This window comes from Rhinatrema bivittatum, unplaced genomic scaffold (assembly GCF_901001135.1).
Source record: "Rhinatrema bivittatum unplaced genomic scaffold, aRhiBiv1.1, whole genome shotgun sequence".
NCBI lineage: Eukaryota > Metazoa > Chordata > Amphibia > Gymnophiona > Rhinatrematidae > Rhinatrema > Rhinatrema bivittatum.
The window spans coordinates 52,259-62,375 of record NW_021820984.1 but is presented as its reverse complement, the minus strand read 5'-3'; the positions used below and the strand labels follow the sequence as shown (position 1 = coordinate 62,375).

General features: G+C 42.6%; 1 pseudogene; it reads left to right on the top strand.

The window, feature by feature from the left end:
- The first annotated feature begins 216 nt into the window (after positions 1-216).
- LOC115082346 lies at positions 217-9,754 on the top strand (annotated as a pseudogene).
- Positions 9,755-10,117: the final 363 nt, after the last annotated feature.

Sequence of the window (10,117 nt, the reverse complement as noted above, 5' to 3'; positions counted from 1 at the left end):
ATCCCCAAACACGCCGGACACACCCAGAGGAAAGAGCAGGAAATTCTGCTCGCTATAGTTGGAAATCTCACCGTCATCACAATCTCAAGAAAACTAAGCTAAAGGTTATTTTCATGCCCAAATACCTCCACCCAGGCAAACGTGGGCTAGGAAATCACCGACACTCCCATGAGAGAGAGAGAGAAGAGAAGCTATAGGGCGGTAACTGAGCACTGGGCGGCGACTGTTCAGGGCTGCGTTTATGTTCCAGGGTGACTCGGCATTCTCCGGACACCAGTTCTGCTGTCACGCACGGGAACAGGGCTGCAGCAAGGGAAGGCGAAGAAGCAAAGCGAAAAAATGGCACTGAAGGTGCATGTGGAATACTGGTAAGTGCCACCCTGCTGCAGGCTGGGCTGCCTTTTACCGGGCTAGCGTTAAGGCGAGGGGAGCCTCTTCTTTTCAAAGGCTCGTGCGTGTACACCGGGTACCGCTGTCTGCTTCCGTGTGGCTGGGATCCAAATGGAAGCTGTAAACCATAGGCTGAGGAGGATCCCTTCTGGGCTTTTTGACTGAGATTATAAACCTGCACGGAGGAGGATTAGTGCCCTGCTGCCACCACCCGTGCCCACCACTTCTTTTCAGACTTCAGAGGCAGAGCAGCCAGGGGTGTCCTGCAGCTTCAGTCCCTCCCCTTCAAGCAGGCTGCAAGAGGAGAGAGAGCGCAGAGAAAAGCCACTCTACTCCCAAATCTGGTCCCCTTCCCTCTTCTTCAGGGGGAAACGGGTAGAGCACAAAACAGACACAAAAAGAGGTTGCATTAGCACAGGTTTGCAGCTTGTGTGCAATAACCTCAGTCGTCGAGGCTTCATCTCTGGCCTCGATAACACTACAGCTCAAAAGTTTCAGACTTGTGCTCAAGCGATCCCCTTTTGTGTCTGTTACCCAGGGCTTAATTTTTGCCTGAACCATCAAGAATGGTGATCTGCCACCTTTTTTTCTGGCAGTAAATCAGATCAGACTACCCCGCAAATATAGAACAGAACTGATGGAGTAAATGGGTTTCAGCTTCTTGCAGAAACGGAGCACAGCCCGTGTTTACCCTGGAGATGAGGGCAGTCACATGGCCTTGACTTTTGTGCAATTTCCTGGCACAATTGAAAAAGAGAGGATGGGAGGGGTGAAGTGAATGCCTGTCAACCTCACTCTTTCTGCTGCTGGGTGTGTTTGCATATATACCTTATGGGGCCGATGCAATACAGTGTGCTCAGCCGAGCGCACTGTATAACCCACACTTGGATGCGCGTTGTATAGGCATCAGGTAATCCCTTTATGCAGTAAGGGGGCTAGCGCCTCCACAATGCGCGTCCAATGCGGAGTGAAACTAATAGCGCTTATCACATGCAGATGAATGTGAATGAGGCTGTTAGCTACTCACTCTGCATGCAAAAAAAAAAATGTGCTTCTAAGATGCACATTTTTTGCGTGCAGTAATTAACGCCTGCCCGGAGCAGATGTTAATTGCTGAGCACTCCTAAAAGTAGTACAGAAAAGCAGAAAAAATTGCTTTTCTCTACAAAAAACAATAAAAGAAAAGTTAAAAAAAAAAGAAAAAGCGCCAGCAGTCTGGTGCAGGAAATGGATTCTCGGTTGACAAGCATCCGTTTCCTGAACCCCTGGCTGTGCAGCGTTTAGACAAACCGACACCGATAAATTCAGTGTCTGTTTTCCTAACTGACGGACGGCCGACATTCGCGGGCTTCCAGTTATCAAGGAGGAGCTAGAAGCACGCAAGCAACCGAGGCACCTCCTTGGTAATGCGACCCCCTAATTTAAATATTGCATGGGGCATGTTAAGAACATGGGCACTGACTGTTCAGCGCCTGCTTTCAGCGCACAGTTATTGCATCGGCCCCTATATGTGAGAGAGAAAGTGTGTATGTGAGAACTCACATCCGCCCCGGACCTGGCCCCATTCACTTCCCTAACCCCAAAGTCTGTCAACAAAGTAAACCCTGGATATGATGATGCAATGACCATTGCCAAGACACGAGGACTAAACCTACAACTAAAAAAAAATGTCTGTACATCATCAGCGTTGGAGGAGTCTTATGTTGGTCCAATAAAAGGAATCACAGCTTGCAAAGGAACCGGCCTTCTTCAGGACCAATACGGCTCTACTGCTAAAGGAAACACAGGTGCAAATGTTTGATGGATAGAGAGCTCAGCTCCTCGTGAGCTGCAGGCAGCCTGGTTTTTCAAGCTGTCCATCATGAATATTTATCAACTGTAATCTGATTCCCGAACCCAAACCATTCACATATTGTGATTATCCTGAAATGCAAAGCTGCTGTGGTAGCTTTCTAGGAGCCCAGCTGCAAAGACCTGGGTATCCTACAGCACTGGGAATCCTCCTCTCTGTGCTGCTGTGAACAAGCCGTGCAGCGTCTGCCCATAGGAACTCGGGCTACGCTACTTGGTGGCAACTTGAGACATTCTTTTCCACCACTCGGCACCCCGTCCCATCGTATTGTCACATACGAAAAGGCGGAGCTTTTCAAGAAGGACAGCATAGAATGAAAAGGTAGAGGATTACTTCAGAATACAGATGATTTGGTCTGTAATTTAGGTGCAGAGAGGCTCTAATGTTCAAATCTGGTCTGAGAGGTATGAGTATTTTATTAAGAAATGATTTTAGCCTCTGGGATGAGCCCGGAAACAGGCTCGATAAAGGTATTAGTTTCAACCAAATTCTCTGTCTCGGCTTGCCGTGGTTTCAGCTACGTTATGTGGAAGCTTCAAGTGAAAGAGGATTTATGTCTTAATTTCCAGAATTTTTAGTGTCCACCTAGAGATGAATTAGTCCTTATTTTAGAGGCAGAAAGACTGCCTCCGATCTGCTAATGAAGGGTCTCACTTATAGGTGAATTTTAGAAGCCCTGTGCGCGCCAAACATGGCAGATACATGCGCAAGCTGGACCGGCGCGTCCCAAGTGGATTTTAAAAGCCACCCGAGGACGCTTGTATCTCCCACTGTGTGCACAAGAAAAAGTTTCCAGAAAGGGGCGGAGCATGGACATGGTCTGGGCGGAGCATAGGCATGTCAGGGCCTGGCCCAGGAATGTGCGCATAAATATTTGCGCGTCCGGGCACGCTCCAGGGTCCCCTGCTACGTACGTTTACTTTTGCTGTGGTTGGCATGTAACTTTTAAAACAAAAAAATTTAGGGTTTTAAGGGTCGGGGCTAACGGGGAGAGGGAGGCTATTAAATTAGGGGGTTTGCAAATCCTGTCCCCAAACTGGGAATGAACTGGGAAAATGGTAAAGAGCATCGGCATGCGCCCCTTGTGGTAGATGCAGGATTTGGGTGCACATGTACGCGCTTCCAGCCTATTTCCTAACATGCGCGCATATACGCTTGTAGGTTATGGGTGCGTCTCTGGTGGCGGGTCAATGAACGCGCACAATTGCACTTGCCTGTTTAAAAGTTACCATCCCTGAGTCCCATCCACCCACCCCATGTCCTATTTTGTTAGATGGGCTCTTAGAGGGCCAATACTTTACTAATTAGTGTCTATTTTTAACTCGAGCCTCTTATTTGTTTGTCTGTCTTGACTAGATAGAAAGGTCCAGTAAACAGAGACTGTCTTGTGTATTTCTGTACAGTGCTATGTGTGTCTTGTAGCACTATAGAAGTAATCATAGTAGAATTCATCAAACAAATTGTATAACTTGTAACTTAAGCGTCTGTTTGTCTATGTAACTTATTAAGGTAAACATACACCTGCATGTCCTCTGAAAAATCAGTAAACAACAGCTAACAAATCAGAGGTCTTAAGGCAATACTTAATGCCACACTATTAATTTATTTTCAACAATCTGTTTAACACCAGTCTTTTACAAAAATGTTTTATAGCATCCAATGGACCACTCCTCTATATTATCTATACCCATTAACTTCCATAACTAAAAATATTCTCTTATCATACTCAGTCTTGCTTTACCCTCCAATCACTACAACTGTACCATATATGTATCTCTCACACACAATCATTCATCCATGTATAAAACCATATTCATATTAAAACTTTCATTGCACAAGTATAATGGCTTTTTCAGGGACAGGGTGAAATGAGGCTCTAGTTGGACTGAGATAACAAGAACATTTGATGACAGTATTGTGTTGCTTGAGGGATAGAAGAGAGAAAATTCTCATTGCAAAAACAGTATTATTTTGTTTGGAAGGAAAATAATACACAGCGTGTCATAAGCATATTGAAAACATTACCATTATACTTGAGTGTAATAAGCATATTAAAGAGTAATCATCATACTTGTGTGTCATAAGCATATTGAGAGCATTATCATTATCACTACTTGTGGCGTCACTGCAGGGCTATATATACCGTAATTTATTTATTTATTTATTTATTTATTTATTTAAAGAATTTTTATATACCGGGGCACGTAAGTAACATCACCTCGGTTCACAGTGTAACATAACATAGCAACAAGCTTTACAATGAGTATAAATATCGGTATGTCAGCTTTACAATGAGTATAAATATGAGTAATGTCAGCTTGCTCCATCTACTGGCAGGGGAGCATAAACCCAATGGGCCTGAGTCCATCTGTCCACACTAAGGAAAACGAAATGAATAGGTAATTAATTTCTCCATTAAATCATCAAACACTATTTGCATGCCTCTGCAAGACCCTCATTGAGCAGTAAAGTAATACTTTCACCTGCTATCGGCTTCACCCATTGCTAATTCAAGATTCGATGCTGTCTGCTACCAGTGCTCCCTTATGGTACAAAATTCACTTAAAGCGCTTTACAGCAAATAGAATAGCAGCATAAAAATGAGGTCATATTCCCAGACAGCAAGCAATTGGTCATCAGCCCCAGAGAGCTTTCAGAGAATACAGGATAACCCATTTTGGGGATCTACGTACTAAGTAACTTTCAAAGCAGTGCGCAGGCGCACATTGGCGAGTGTGCTTCAGTGTGCACCCAGGGACAGGGCAGTTTTGTAACTTGCATGCACATATGCATGTATATTATAAAATAGCCTGCGCATGCGCACATGTGCGCCTAATTTTAAGTGGTCATGCGTCTAGGCATGTAAATCCCATTTCTACCGCACAAGTCAAGGTATTTTAAAACCAACACACGTCCACGCCATTCTCAGTTTCACCAGTTCATCCACCAGTTTGCCCAGTTAAGAGCTAGGTCCTCCAAACCCTCCTGGTTTAATAGCCTGCACTAGCCCAGACCCTTTAAACTCCTCCAAAACAGCTGTTTGTTTCTACAACATACACCTCCTCCATATCAGAAGTAAACTTACGTGGCAGTGGATCTGGGAGTGCACTGGGTGCGTAAGTATTTACACGTACATCTCTTGGCCATGCCCTGAAATGCCCACACCCAGACCACACCCTTTTTGAGACTGAGTGAGCTATGCGTGCATCTGGGCAGCCCAACTGGCACATGCCTGATTTTGGAGTGTGCCAGACTTTTAAAATCTACCTCTAAGCATTTTCCCTATAGATGCAAATGGAAAAACTCTGTAACACATCTGATCCTTGAAATCAGAACTCTGCTGAGGAGCTTACTGTCAGGCCGATACAGTACAGTGCGCTCCGATGGAGAGCACTGTTAACCTGCCCTTGGACGCGCGTTTTCCCTTACCCCTTATTCAGTAAGGGGCGGAAAACGTGCGTCCAACCCGTGGCACCTAATAGCGCCCTCAACATGCAAATGCATGTTGATGGCCCTATTAGGTATGCCTGCGCGATACAGAAAGTAAAATGTGCAGCCAAGCCGCACATTTTACTTTAAGAAATTAGCGCCTACCCAAAGGTAGGCGCTAGTTTCTGCTGGCACCGGGAAAGTGCACAGAAAAGCAGTAAACACTGCTTTTCTGTGCACCCTCTGACTTAATATCATGGCGATATTAAGTCGGAGGTCCCGAAGGGTAAAAAAAAGTTGAAAAAAAATTTTAAATGGGCCGGCGGCTGTCGGATCGAAAACCGGACGCTCAAGTTTGCTGGTGTCCGGTTTCCGAGCCCGTGACTGTCAGCGGGTCGAGAACCGACGCCGGCAAAATTGAGCGTCGGCTGTCAAACCCGCTGACAGCCGCTGCTCCGGGCTAAAAGGAGGCGCTAGGGACGCGCTAGTGTCCTTAGCGCCTCCTTTTGCCTGTTTCTACCGCACCACCTAATTTAAATACAGACTCGCGCGCACAGGCGAGTGGGCGTTAGTCAGCTCTCCCGTGGACTTTACTGAATCTGCCCGTGTGTGATTTAAGCATCTGCTTCATAAAGGCTCTTCTCCTCCTATTTATTCTCTGTAAAGGAGATTAATCAGATCCTTATTATTTTCACTGAAAAGTCTCCAAATTGTTTAAAGTTATGTTTAATGTCTTCACTGTGACGTGCAATTAAGTCTATATCATGCTTGAAAGCCTCAATGCAGCGTAAACCAGATTAATAAACTTTTATTTGGTAATTCAATTGTCAGTTGAAAAGAAGCAAAACGTTGCCCTTTTCATTTGTATTTAATTCTTGAGTTGATGAAAGCTCTTCATGTTTCATCCCTCTCACTGCTGGGGTGCTGCAGTGCTAATCAGGTTAGGTATGATAACCACTTGGTAAAAAGAAAAAGATTTGCTGGTCATGTAGCCAGAGGTTCTGGTGGCAAATTAGCTATAGTACAGGCCCATTTACAAAGCTGCAATAATGTGCTTTAAAAATGAATTGTGCATTATCGGTAATGTGCACAGCTGTCTTACCAGCAATGTAGCAAACCTCAGCTGTGTTGCATGCAAATGAATGCAAATCAACTTATGAATATTGAAATGGTTTAATGTGGATCCTGATAAACCTCACAATCCATGGTAAGCCATGAAAAATTAATTACACCTCAAAAGGTGTAGTAGTTAACTTTCGCCAAGACCACCAGCCAGGGGCAGATTGGCCTGTTGGGGGATCGGGCATCCCCCGGTGGGCCGGTCGCACTAGTCACGTGGTCTGCCGAGCACGGCCGTGACAGAGCCGCGCTCGGCAGACCACGTGGTTTCTCCTGGGCCGGCCTGGGCAGCGAATCCCCGGGCCGGTCTTCATCGGGAATCTGCTGATGCTCCTGGGACCTCACACCAGGATCTTTAAAGGAGCAGCAAGCCCCAGATTACAACCCCTTTTTTGACACTCAAACCCCCCCCCCCCCCCCCAAAGCCCTAAACTCCAGAAAAGCACCCCTGGTGCTAATTTTAGTTTGGACCTTTGGGTCCATAATAGGAGATAAATGATTCCCAGTTGCTTCTACCCCACCGAGCCCTAATTCAAAATGGTACTTCTGTTCTATTTTTTTGCAAATATGACGCTGATAATGGGAAGTTTCTCGGTCTTTGTTAGTTGACAGTTTTCTTACATGAATTAAATCAGTACGATTGTGCTGTATGCTCATCTCCTTAAGGAGGAAGAGGAGAATGTGTCCTGCTGTGTGCCTGGCATCTGGGATATCTCCTTGGCAGTGTGGACAGAATAACTGGGCAGGCTGGATGGGCCATTTGCTCTTTTTCTGTTATTATTTACTATGTTTGCACAGCTAAATAAAAGCATAGAAATAGCACACCAGAACTTATTTGAGTAATTGTCATTCTAAGCAAAAACCAAAACTCAGCATGTCTTTTTTTTTTTGGTTTGCAGTGGTGGATGAGGTTATGAAAGCCGTTATCAGGAACTCGCTAATGAAATAAAGCAGCATGTTCCTGATGCGGTGATTTCTGGGGAAAAGGGCAGAAAAGGTAAGGAAAAAAATTCAAATTATCATAGTATCTAGAATAGAAAAAATTACAGGACTTTATTCCTATTGTATTCTGATCCATTGCAGATCAAAGAACCTATAATAAATGATGATGTCACTTAGTGCATGACTAAGCAGCAGTGACATCACAAATCAAACAATTCTAAAATGGAATTATCTAGTGCTGACCAGAAATTTGTCATATGATTAAGTAAACACTATAGATACAGAGATTAACAGTACACTTCAATAATTCATGTTCAGTTGGGTATGCTATCATTTAAAATCAATATTAAAAAATGTAACAAAATTGTTTTTCATTTGTGTTCCTTCTAATATGACACAAAAAAAATCTAAAACGTTTTGTTTCATTTTAGCACATGCTAATCTCAGGTAGCTCGTTCTAAGTCAATTCAACATACACCAAATTGAATTAATGTGTGCTAACAGCATAGTGTATGCTAAATTGAAAAATGAAATGAAATAATAAAATGAAAATAAAAGTAATAAAACACCAGAAAATGAAATGAACATTTATTCACTGCATATCCTTAATTTCCATTACTCTACATTTTGTGCTTCAAAGTAAGCCTGAGTACAAACTACCTACCTTGCTGAATATTTGTCAGACAAAAATGTAGATTTTTATAATATCATTTCAAATATGCTATATTTTATTTCTATTACAGGAAGCTTTGAAGTCAAGATAAATGAGAAGATAATATTTTCTAAACTTGAGTGTGGTGGTTTCCCTTATTCAGAAGATGTAAGTGTGAAGCTTTATTCCCAACATTGGACATTAAACTCATCCAAATAAGTATGAATCTTAAGTAACATATAGTAACAGAATAAGAGTGCCAGATAATTCATTTTCTGTAGTACGATATTACATTATCTATAATTCAGAATATTAGACAAGTTGCAGATAATACCTTTCTGTTGAATTACCTTGAAATATCTGTGGTTAGATTTTATGATTCAGACTCCCCATTGCCTGGATACTGATGTTGGGAGTATAACTCTTGAAAGCTAGTCACAGATGCAATAGATTGAATAAGGAGATATTGCCTGCAATTTGTTTGCTAACCTTTAATTCTATTATTTAAATGGAGTAACAAAGCAACCACATTACTGGGCTTGAGAGCAGGAAAAGTACAGCTGGCCCATTCAGCCTGCAAGTGATTCTAGTCCTGTCTGCAAGGACCACATCCCAGCTGCATGACCGCTTATACAGTATAATATTAACCCCTTATCCAGGATAGTTTATCATCTTCCTCATTTGCTTTGTAATCATTTTAAGCAGATAAGCCCAAAAGAGCAGCAGCCTAACAGTAAATACCCTTCCCCCACCTCCCTTCCCAAATCTATCCAGGAAAGCACGGTGGCAAGCAGTCCTGTTACCAATATTACTTGTGAGTTATTATGGTATAACAAAGATTTACATAGAAATGGAAATGTGTGTATTATTGACTGTTGAAGTTTCTACATTAAGATTTTAAATAAATATGCAGAGAAAATATTCTGGCTCCTTGTGGAGACTTGTACAAAATGAAGATCTTGCTTGTGCATCATTCTAGGAAAACGTTAGTTTGCAATGAGGACCTAAGAAGGCAATGATAAAAAGCCAACCCAAAACTCATCTTGTGATCCTAATGGAATAAAACCTGGGATTTGTCTTAATTTTAGATTGTGGAAGCAATTAAGAAAATGAAGGCTGGAGATCCTGCTGAGAAGATTCTTAGGAAGAAAAGCCAGTGCTTGGTTCAGTAACCAGCCACAGAAATTTTACATCTAGACATGACTGCTGACTAGATTCCAGACTGAGAAACGGTCCTTTTCATGACTGAGCTTGTCAAAAATTGGACAAAATCATGACAAAAAACAGGAACCTGTTCTCTGGGAATATAGAATGCAAATGTATTTCTTGCTGAACATATAGAAAAATATAAAATTATCCCTATATATGCATCTGTGTTTCTCTGCTTATTTGTGACAGTTTTTCTCTGACCATCTGGGTTATTTGTGAACAGTGCCAGATCTGTCCTATCTCTATGGAATTAGTTTCTAGATGTTCCAAAGGATGCATTCAGAGGCACTCACAAGAGAATAAGATCATCAAAAACAAAGAGCTTTTGCATCATTGTTATAGTATAAACCCTTGATTGTCCTCCAGAGGATATATTGAAAATTCTATATCCATATAAACAGTTGTGTCACATCTATCTAGGATTGCCAACTGGCTCCATTTTTATATAGGACTGGTTTTACCCCATTGCCTGCATAGACTTACAGTTCTGATTTCTCTATTGAATTCTCAAAGAAAGGTTAGGA